The following is a 10593-nucleotide window of genomic DNA, read 5'->3' as shown; positions in this document are numbered from 1 at the left end:
TAGGTCCCAGATTGCCCCCTGGCCCTCCACCTAGGGGTCTCTGACCCCAGCAAGCTACCCAGGCGTCCACCTCTCTCCCTAGACTAGCAGTATAATCCCCAGGGTGCCCGCTTGCCCTCCACCTAGGGACCTCGGACCCCAGCAAGCTACCCAGGGGTCCACCTCTGTCCCTGGACTTGCAGTATGGGCCCTAGGGTGCCCCTTTCTCCTCCACCTAGGGGCCTCTGACCCCAGCAAGCAAGCCAAGGGTCCACCTCTCTCCCTGGACTTGCAGTATGGGCCCTAGGGTACCCCCTTGCCATCCACCTAGGGACTTCTGACCCCAGCAAGCTACCCAGGGGTCCACCTCTCTCCCAGGACTTGCAGTAAAGGCCCCAGGGTGCCGCCTGGCCCTCCACCTAGGGGCCTGTGACCCCAGCAAGCTACCCAGGGGTCCACCTCTCTCCCTGGACTTGCAGTATTGGCCCCAGGGTGCCCCCTTGCCCTCCACCCAGGGGCCTCGGACCCCAGCAAGCAACCCAGGGGTCCACCTCTCTTCCTGGACTTGCAGTATAGGCCCCAGGGTGCCCCCTGGCCCTCCACTTTGGGGCTTCTGACCCCAGCAAGCTACCCAGGGGTCCACCTCTCCCCCTGGACTTGCAGTATAGGCCCCAGAGTGCCCCCTGGCCCTCCACCTAGGGGTCTTTGACCCCAGCAAGCTACCCAGGGGTCCACCTCTCTCCCTGGACTTGCAGTGTAGGCCACAGGGTGCCCCCTTGCCCTCCACCTAGGGGCCTCTGACCCCAGCAAGCTACCCAGGGGTCCACCTCTCCCCCTGGACTTGCAATATGGGCCCTAGGGTGCCCCCTTGCCCTCCACCTAGGGGCCTCTGACCCCAGCAAGCTACCCAGGGGTCCACCTCTCTCCCTGGACTTACAGTATGGGCCCAAGGGTGCCCCCTTGCTCTCCACCTAGGGGCCTCTGACCCTAGCAAGCTACCCAGGGGTCCACCTCTCTACACCGACTTGCAGTATGGGCCCCAGGGTGCCCCCTGGCCCTCCACTTAGGGGCTTCTGACCCCAGCAAGCTACCCAGGGCTGCACATATCTCCCTGGACTTGCAGTATAGGCCCCAGGGTGCCCCCTTTAAAGTCCACCTAGGGGCCTCTGACCAAAGCAAGCTACCCAGAGGTCCACCCCTCTCCCCTGACTTGCAGTATAGGCCCCTGGGTGCCCCATGGCCCTCCACTTAGAGGCCTCTGACCCCAGCAAGCTACCCAGGGGTCCACCTCTCTCCCTGGACTTGCACTATAGGCCCCAGGGTGCCCCCTGGCCATCCACCTAGGGGCCTCTGACTCCAGCAAGCTACCCAGGGGTCCACCTCCCACTCTGGACTTGCAGTATAGGCCCCAGGGTGCCCCCTTGCAGTCCACCTAGGGGCCTCTGACCCAAGCAAGCTACCCAGGGGTCCACCTTTCCCCCTGGACTTTCAGTATAGTCCCCAGGATGCCCCCATGCCCTCCACCTAGGGGCCTCTGACCCCAGCAAGCTACCCAGGGGTCCACCTCTCTCCCCTGACTTGCAGTATAGGCCCCAGGGTGCCCCCCTGGCCATCCAACTAGGGGCCTCTGACCCAAGCAAGCTACCCAGGGGTCCACCTCTCCCCCTGGACTTTCAGTATAGGCCCTAGGATGCCCCCATGCCCTCCATCTAGGGGCCTCTGACCCCTGCAAGCTACCCAAGGGTCCACCTCTCTCCCCTGTCATGCAGTATAGGCCCCAGGGTGCCCCCCTGGCCATCCAACTAGGGGCCTCTGACCCAAGCAAGCTACCCAGGGGTCCACCTCTCCCCCTGGACTTTCAGTATAGGCCCTAGGATGCCCCCATGCCCTCCACCTAGGGGCCTCTGACCCCAGCAAGCTACCCAGGGGTCCACCTCTCTCCCCTGACTTGCAGTACAGGCCCCAGGGTGCCCCTTGGCCCTCCACTTTGAGGTCTCTGACCCCAGCAAGCTACCCAGGGGTCCACCTCTCTCCCTGGAATTGCACTATAGTCCCCAGGGTGCCCCCTGGCCATACACCTAGGGGCCTCTGACCCCAGCTAGCTACCCAGGGGTCCACCTCCCACTCTGGACTTATAGTATAGGCACCAGCGTGCCCCCTTGCAGTCCACCTAGGGGCCTCTGAACCAAGCAAGCTACCCAGGGGTCCACCTCTCCCCCTGGACTTTCAGTATAGTCCCCAGGATGCCCCCATGCCCTCCACCTAGAGGCCTCTGACCCCAGCAAGCTAGCCAGGGGTCCACTTCTCTCCCTGGACTTGCAGTATAGGCCCCAGGAAGCCCCCTGGCCTTCCACCTAGGGGCCTGCCCTCCACCTAGGGGCCTCTGACCCCAGCAAGCAACCCAGGGGTCCACCTCCTACTCTGTACTTGCAGTATATGCCCCATGGTGCTCCCATGCCCTCCACCTAGGGGCCTCTGACCCCAGCAAGCTACCCAGGGGTCCACCTCTCTCCCTGGACTTGCACTATAGGCCCCAAGGTGCCCCCCGGCCCTCAACCTAGGGGCCTCTGACCCCAGCAAGCTACCCAGGAGTCCACCTCTCTCCCCTGACTTGCAGTATAGGCCCCAGGGTGCCCCCTGGGCCTCCACTTAAAGGCCTCTGACCCCAGCAAGCTTCCCAGGGGTCCACCTCTCTCCCTGGACTTGCACTATAGGCTCCAGAGTGCCGACTTGCCCTCTACCTAGGGGCCTCTGACCCCAACAAGCTACCCAGGGGTCCACCTCTCTCCCTGGACTTGCAGTATGAGCCCCAGGGTGCCCCCTTGCTATCCACCTAGGGGTCTCGGACCCCAGCAAGCATCCCAGGGGTCCACCTCTCTCCCTGGACTTGCAGTATGGGCCCAAGAGTGCCCCCTGGCCCTCCACCTAGGGGCCTCTGACCCCAGTTAGCTACCCAGGGGTCCACCTCTCTCCCCTGACTTGCAATATGGGCCACAGGGTGCCCCCTGGCCCCTTCACCTAGGGTCCTCTGACCCCAGCAAGCTACCCAGGGGTCCAAATCTCTCCCTGGACTTGCAGTATGAGCCCCAGGGTGCCCCCTTGCTATCCACCTAGGGACTTCTGACCCCAGCAAGCTACCCAGGGGTCCACCTCTCTCCCTGGAATTGCACTATAGTCCCCAGGGAGCCCCCTGGCCATACACCTAGGGGCCTCTGTCCCCAGCAAGCTACCCAGGGGTCCACCTCCCACTCTGGACTTATAGTATAGGCCCCAGGGTGCCCCCTTGCAGTCCACCTAGGGGTCTCTGAACCAAGCAAGCTACCCAGGGGTCCACCTCTCCCCCTGGACTTTCAGTATAGTCCCCAGGATGCCCCCATGCCCTCCACCTAGAGGCCTCTGACCCCAGCAAGCTAGCCAGGGGTCCACTTCTCTCCCTGGACTTGCAGTATAGGCCCCAGGAAGCCCCCATGCCCTCCACCTAGGGGCCTCTGACCCCAGTAAGCTACCCAAGGGTCCACCTCTCTCCCCTGACTTGCAGTATAGGCCCCAGGGTGCCCCCCTGGCCATCCACCTAGGGGCTTCTGACCCCAGCAAGCTACCCAGGGGTCCACCTCTCTCCCAGGGCTTGCAGTATAGGCCCCATGGTGCCCCCTGACCCTCCACTTAGGTGCCCTTTGACACCAGCAAGCTACCCATAGTCCACCTCTCTCCCTGGAATTGCACTATAGGCCCCAGGGTGCCCCCTGGACCTCAACCTAGAGGCTTTGACCCCAGCAAGCTACCCAGGGGTCCACCTCTCTCCTTGGACTTGCAGTATGGGCCCCAGGGTGCACCCTGGCCCTCAACCTAGGGGTCTCTGACCCAAGCAAGCTACCCAGGGGTCCACCTCTCTCCCCTGACTTGCAGTATGGGCCCCAGGGTGCCCCTTGGCCCTCCACCTAGAGGCCTCTGACCCCAGCAAGCTACCCAGGGGTCCGCCTCTCTCCCTGTACTTGCAGTATGGGCCCTAGGGTGCCCCCTTGCCCTCCACCTAGGGGCCTCTGACCCCAGCAAGCTACCCAGGGGTCCACCTCTCTTCCTGGACTTACAGTATGGACCCAAGAGTGCCCCCTTGCTCTCCACCTAGGGGCCTCTGACCCCAGCAAGCTACCCAGGGCTGCACATCTCTCCCTGGACTTGCAGTATAGGCCCCAGGGTGCCCCCTTTAAAGTCCACCTAGGGGCCTCTGACCAAAGCAAGCTACCCAGAGGTGCACCCCTCTCCCCTGACTTGCAGTATAGGCCCCTGGGTGCCCCATGGCCCTCCACTTAGAGGCATCTGACCCCAGCAAGCTACCCAGGGGTCCACCTCTCTCCCTGGACTTGCACTATAGGCCCCAGGGTGCCCCCTGGCCATCCACCTAGGGGCCTCTGACTCCAGCAAGCTACCCAGGGGTCCACCTCCCACTCTGGACTTGCAGTATAGGCCCCAGGGTGCCCCCTTGCAGTCCACCTAGGGGCCTCTGACCCAAGCAAGCTACCCAGGGGTCCACCTTTCCCCCTGGACTTTCAGTATAGTCCCCAGGATGCCCCCATGCCCTCCACCTAGGGGCCTCTGACCCCAGCAAGCTACCCAGGGGTCCACCTCTCTCCCCTGACTTGCAGTATAGGCCCCAGGGTGCCCCCTGGCCCTCCACTTAGAGGCCTCTGACCCCAGCAAGCTACCCAGGGGTCCACCTCTCCCCCTGGACTTTCAGTATAGGCCCCAGGATGCCCCCATGCCCTCCACCTAGGGGCCTCTGACCCCTGCAAGCTACCCAAGGGTCCACCTCTCTCCCCTGTCATGCAGTATAGGCCCCAGGGTGCCCCCCTGGCCATCCAACTAGGGGCCTCTGACCCAAGCAAGCTACCCAGGGGTCCACCTCTCCCCCTGGACTTTCAGTATAGGCCCTAGGATGCCCCCATGCCCTCCACCTAGGGGCCTCTGACCCCAGCAAGCTACCCAGGGGTCCACCTCTCTCCCCTGACTTGCAGTACAGGCCCCAGGGTGCCCCTTGGCCCTCCACTTTGAGGTCTCTGACCCCAGCAAGCTACCCAGGGGTCCACCTCTCTCCCTGGAATTGCACTATAGTCCCCAGGGTGCCCCCTGGCCATACACCTAGGGGCCTCTGATCCCAGCAAGCTACCCAGGGGTCCACCTCCCACTCTGGACTTATAGTATAGGCACCAGCGTGCCCCCTTGCAGTCCACCTAGGGGCCTCTGAACCAAGCAAGCTACCCAGGGGTCCACCTCTCCCCCTGGACTTTCAGTATAGTCCCCAGGATGCCCCCATGCCCTCCACCTAGAGGCCTCTGACCCCAGCAAGCTAGCCAGGGGTCCACTTCTCTCCCTGGACTTGCAGTATAGGCCCCAGGAAGCCCCCTGGCCTTCCACCTAGGGGCCTGCCCTCCACCTAGGGGCCTCTGACCCCAGCAAGCAACCCAGGGGTCCACCTCCTACTCTGGACTTGCAGTAGATGCCCCATGGTGCTCCCATGCCCTCCACCTAGGGGCCTCTGACCCCAGCAAGCTACCCAGGGGTCCACCTCTCTCCCTGGACTTGCACTATAGGCCCCAAGGTGCCCCCCGGCCCTCTACCTAGGGGCCTCTGACCCCAGCAAGCTACCCAGGAGTCCACCTCTCTCCCCTGACTTGCAGTATAGGCCCCAGGGTGCCCCCTGGGCCTCCACTTAAAGGCCTCTGACCCCAGCAAGCTTCCCAGGGGTCCACCTCTCTCCCTGGACTTGCACTATAGGCTCCAGAGTGCCGACTTGCCCTCTACCTAGGGGCCTCTGACCCCAGCAAGCTACCCAGGGGTCCACCTCTCTCCCTGGACTTGCAGTATGAGCCCCAGGGTGCCCCCTTGCTATCCACCTAGGGGTCTCGGACCCCAGCAAGCATCCCAGGGGTCCACCTCTCTCCCTGGACTTGCAGTATGGGCCCAAGAGTGCCCCCTGGCCCTCCACCTAGGGGCCTCTGACCCCAGTTAGCTACCCAGGGGTCCACCTCTCTCCCCTGACTTGCAATATGGGCCACAGGGTGCCCCCTGGCCCCTTCACCTAGGGTCCTCTGACCCCAGCAAGCTACCCAGGGGTCCAAATCTCTCCCTGGACTTGCAGTATGAGCCCCAGGGTGCCCCCTTGCTATCCACCTAGGGACTTCTGACCCCAGCAAGCTACCCAGGGGTCCACCTATCTCCCTGGACTTGCACTATAGGCCCCAGGGTGCCCCCTGGCCATCCACCTAGGGGCCTCTGACCCCAGCAAGCTACCCAGGGGTCCACCTCCCACTCTGGACTTGCAGTATAGGCCCCAGGGTGCCCCCATGTCCTCCACCTAGGGGCCTCTGACCCCAGCAAGCTACCCAAGGGTCCACCTCTCTCCCCTGACTTGCAGTATAGGCCCCAGGGTAACCCCCTGGCCATCCACCTAGGGGCCTCTGACCCAAGGAAGCTACCCAGGGGTCCACCTCTCTCCCTGGACTTGCAGTATGAGCCCCAGGGTGCCCCCTTGCTATCCACCTAGGGGCCTCGGACCCCAGCAAGCATCCCAGGGGTCCACCTCTCTCCCTGGACTTGCAGTATGGGCCCAAGAGTGCCCCCTGGCCCTCCACCTAGGGGCCTCTGACCCCAGTTAGCTACCCAGGGGTCCACCTCTCTCCCCTGACTTGCAATATGGGCCACAGGGTGCCCCCTGGCCCTCCACTTAGAGGCCTCTGACCCCAGCAAGCTACCCAGGGGTCCACCTCTCCCCCTGGACTTTCAGTATAGGCCCCAGGATGCCCCCATGCCCTCCACCTAGGGGCCTCTGACCCCAGCAAGCTACCCAGGGGTCCAAATCTCTCCCTGGACTTGCAGTATGAGCCCCAGGGTGCCCCCTTGCTATCCACCTAGGGACTTCTGACCCCAGCAAGCTACCCAGGGGTCCACCTCTCTCCCTGGACTTGCACTATAGGCCCCAGGGTGCCCCCTGGCCATCCACCTAGGGGCCTCTGACCCCAGCAAGCTACCCAGGGGTCCACCTCCCACTCTGGACTTGCAGTATAGGCCCCAGGGTGCCCCCATGTCCTCCACCTAGGGGCCTCTGACCCCAGCAAGCTACCCAAGGGTCCACCTCTCTCCCCTGACTTGCAGTATAGGCCCCAGGGTAACCCCCTGGCCATCCACCTAGGGGCCTCTGACCCAAGGAAGCTACCCAGGGATCCACCTCTCTCCCCTGACTTGCAGTATGGGCCCAAGGCTGCCCTCTGGCCCCTTCACCTAGGGGTCTCTGACCCTAGCAAGCTACCCAGGGGTCCATGTCTCTACCTTGACTTGTAGTATAGGCCCCAGGGTGGCCCTTGGCTCTCCACCTAGGGGCCTCTGACCCCAGCAAGCTACCCAGGGTCCACCTCTTTCCCTGGACTTGCAGTATAGGCCCCAGGGTGCCCCTTTGCCTTCCACCTAGGATCTCTGACCCCAGCAAGCTACCCAGGGGTCCACCTCTCTCCCTGGACTTGCAGTATGAGCCCCAGGATGCCCCCTTGCCCTCCACCTAGGGGCCTTGGACCCCAGCAAGCTACCCAGGGGTCCACCTCTCCCCCTGGACTTGCAGTATGAGCCCCAGGATGCCCCCTTGCCCTCCACCTAGGGGCCTCGGACCCCAGCAAGCAACCCAGGGGTCCACCTCTCTGCCTGGACTTGCAGTATAGGCCCCAGGGTGCCCCTTTGCCTTCCACCTAGGGGCCTTGGACCCCAGCAAGCTACCCAGGGGTCCACCTCTCTCCCTGGACTTGCAGTATGAGCCCCAGGGTGCCTCCTTGCTATCCACCTAGGGGCCTCGGAACCCAGCAAGCAACCCAGGGGTTCACCTCTCTCCCTGGACTTGCAGTAAGGGCCCAAGGGTGCCCCCTGGCCCTCCACCTAGGGGCCTCTGACCCCAGCAAGCTACCCAGGGGTCCACCCCTCTCCCCTGACTTGCAGTATAGGCCCCAGGGTGCCCCCCTGGCCCTCCACCTAGGGGCCTCTGACCCCAGTAAGCTACCCAGGGGTCCACCTCTCTCCCTGGACTTGCAGTATAGGCCCCAGGGTGCCCCCTGGCCCTCCACTTAGGGGCCTCTGACCCCAGCAAGCAACCCTGGGGTCCACCTCTCTCCGTGGACTTGCAGTATGGGCCACAGGGTGCCCCCTTGTCCTCCACCTAGGGGCCTCGGACCCCAGCAAGCAACCCAGGGGTCCACCTCTCTCCCTGGACTTGCACTTTAGGCCCAAGGGTGCCCCTGGCCCTCCACCTAGGGGCCTCTGACCCCAGCAAGCTACCCTGGGGTCCACCTCTCTCCGTGGACTTGCAGTATGGGCCCCAGTGTGCCCCCTTGCAGTACACCTAGGGGCCTCTGACCCAAGCAAGCTACCCAGGGGTCCACCTCTTCCCCTGGACTTTCAGTACAGGCCCCAGGATGCCCCCATGCCCTCCACCTAGGGGCCTCTGACCCCAGCAAGCTACCAAAGGGTCCACCTCTCTCCCCTGACTTGCAGTATAGGCCCCAGGGTGCCCCCCTGGCCATCCACCTAGGGGCTTCTGACCCCAGCAAGCTACCCAGGGGTCCACCTCTCTCTCAGGGCTTGCAGTATAGGCCCCATGGTGCCCCCTGACCCTCCACTTAGGTGCCCTTTGACCCCAGCAAGCTACCCATAGTCCACCTCTCTCCCTGGAATTGCACTATAGGCCCCAGGGTGCCCCCTGGACCTCAACCTAGAGGCTTTGACCCCAGCAAGCTACCCAGGGGTCCACCTCTCTCCCTGGACTTGCAGTATGGGCCCCAGGGTGCACCCTGGCCCTCAACCTAGGGGTCTCTGACCCAAGCAAGCTACCCAGGGGTCCACCTCTCTCCCCTGACTTGCAGTATGGGCCCCAGGGTGCCCCTTGGCCCTCCACCTAGAGGCCTCTGACCCCAGCAAGCTACCCAGGGGTCCGCCTCTCTCCCTGTACTTGCAGTATAGGCTCCAGTGTGCCCCTTGGCCCTCCACCTAGGGGCCTCTGACACCAGCAAGCTACCCAGGGGTCCACCTCTACCCCTGGACTTGCAGTATAGGTCCCAGATTGCCCCCTGGCCCTCCACCTAGGGGTCTCTGACCCCAGCAAGCTACCCAGGCGTCCACCTCTCTCCCTAGACTAGCAGTATAATCCCCAGGGTGCCCGCTTGCCCTCCACCTAGGGACCTCGGACCCCAGCAAGCTACCCAGGGGTCCACCTCTGTCCCTGGACTTGCAGTATGGGCCCTAGGGTGCCCCTTTCTCCTCCACCTAGGGGCCTCTGACCCCAGCAAGCAAGCCAAGGGTCCACCTCTCTCCCTGGACTTGCAGTATGGGCCCTAGGGTACCCCCTTGCCATCCACCTAGGGACTTCTGACCCCAGCAAGCTACCCAGGGGTCCACCTCTCTCCCAGGACTTGCAGTAAAGGCCCCAGGGTGCCGCCTGGCCCTCCACCTAGGGGCCTGTGACCCCAGCAAGCTACCCAGGGGTCCACCTCTCTCCCTGGACTTGCAGTATTGGCCCCAGGGTGCCCCCTTGCCCTCCACCCAGGGGCCTCGGACCCCAGCAAGCAACCCAGGGGTCCACCTCTCTTCCTGGACTTGCAGTATAGGCCCCAGGGTGCCCCCTGGCCCTCCACTTTGGGGCTTCTGACCCCAGCAAGCTACCCAGGGGTCCACCTCTCCCCCTGGACTTGCAGTATAGGCCCCAGAGTGCCCCCTGGCCCTCCACCTAGGGGTCTTTGACCCCAGCAAGCTACCCAGGGGTCCACCTCTCTCCCTGGACTTGCAGTGTAGGCCACAGGGTGCCCCCTTGCCCTCCACCTAGGGGCCTCTGACCCCAGCAAGCTACCCAGGGGTCCACCTCTCCCCCTGGACTTGCAATATGGGCCCTAGGGTGCCCCCTTGCCCTCCACCTAGGGGCCTCTGACCCCAGCAAGCTACCCAGGGGTCCACCTCTCTCCCTGGACTTACAGTATGGGCCCAAGGGTGCCCCCTTGCTCTCCACCTAGGGGCCTCTGACCCTAGCAAGCTACCCAGGGGTCCACCTCTCTACACCGACTTGCAGTATGGGCCCCAGGGTGCCCCCTGGCCCTCCACTTAGGGGCTTCTGACCCCAGCAAGCTACCCAGGGCTGCACATATCTCCCTGGACTTGCAGTATAGGCCCCAGGGTGCCCCCTTTAAAGTCCACCTAGGGGCCTCTGACCAAAGCAAGCTACCCAGAGGTCCACCCCTCTCCCCTGACTTGCAGTATAGGCCCCTGGGTGCCCCATGGCCCTCCACTTAGAGGCCTCTGACCCCAGCAAGCTACCCAGGGGTCCACCTCTCTCCCTGGACTTGCACTATAGGCCCCAGGGTGCCCCCTGGCCATCCACCTAGGGGCCTCTGACTCCAGCAAGCTACCCAGGGGTCCACCTCCCACTCTGGACTTGCAGTATAGGCCCCAGGGTGCCCCCTTGCAGTCCACCTAGGGGCCTCTGACCCAAGCAAGCTACCCAGGGGTCCACCTTTCCCCCTGGACTTTCAGTATAGTCCCCAGGATGCCCCCATGCCCTCCACCTAGGGGCCTCTGACCCCAGCAAGCTAC

This window comes from Danio rerio, chromosome 15 (assembly GCF_052040795.2).
Source record: "Danio rerio strain M-AB ecotype USA chromosome 15, GRCz13ab, whole genome shotgun sequence".
Taxonomy (NCBI): domain Eukaryota; kingdom Metazoa; phylum Chordata; class Actinopteri; order Cypriniformes; family Danionidae; genus Danio; species Danio rerio.
This window is presented reverse-complemented; position numbering follows the sequence as displayed.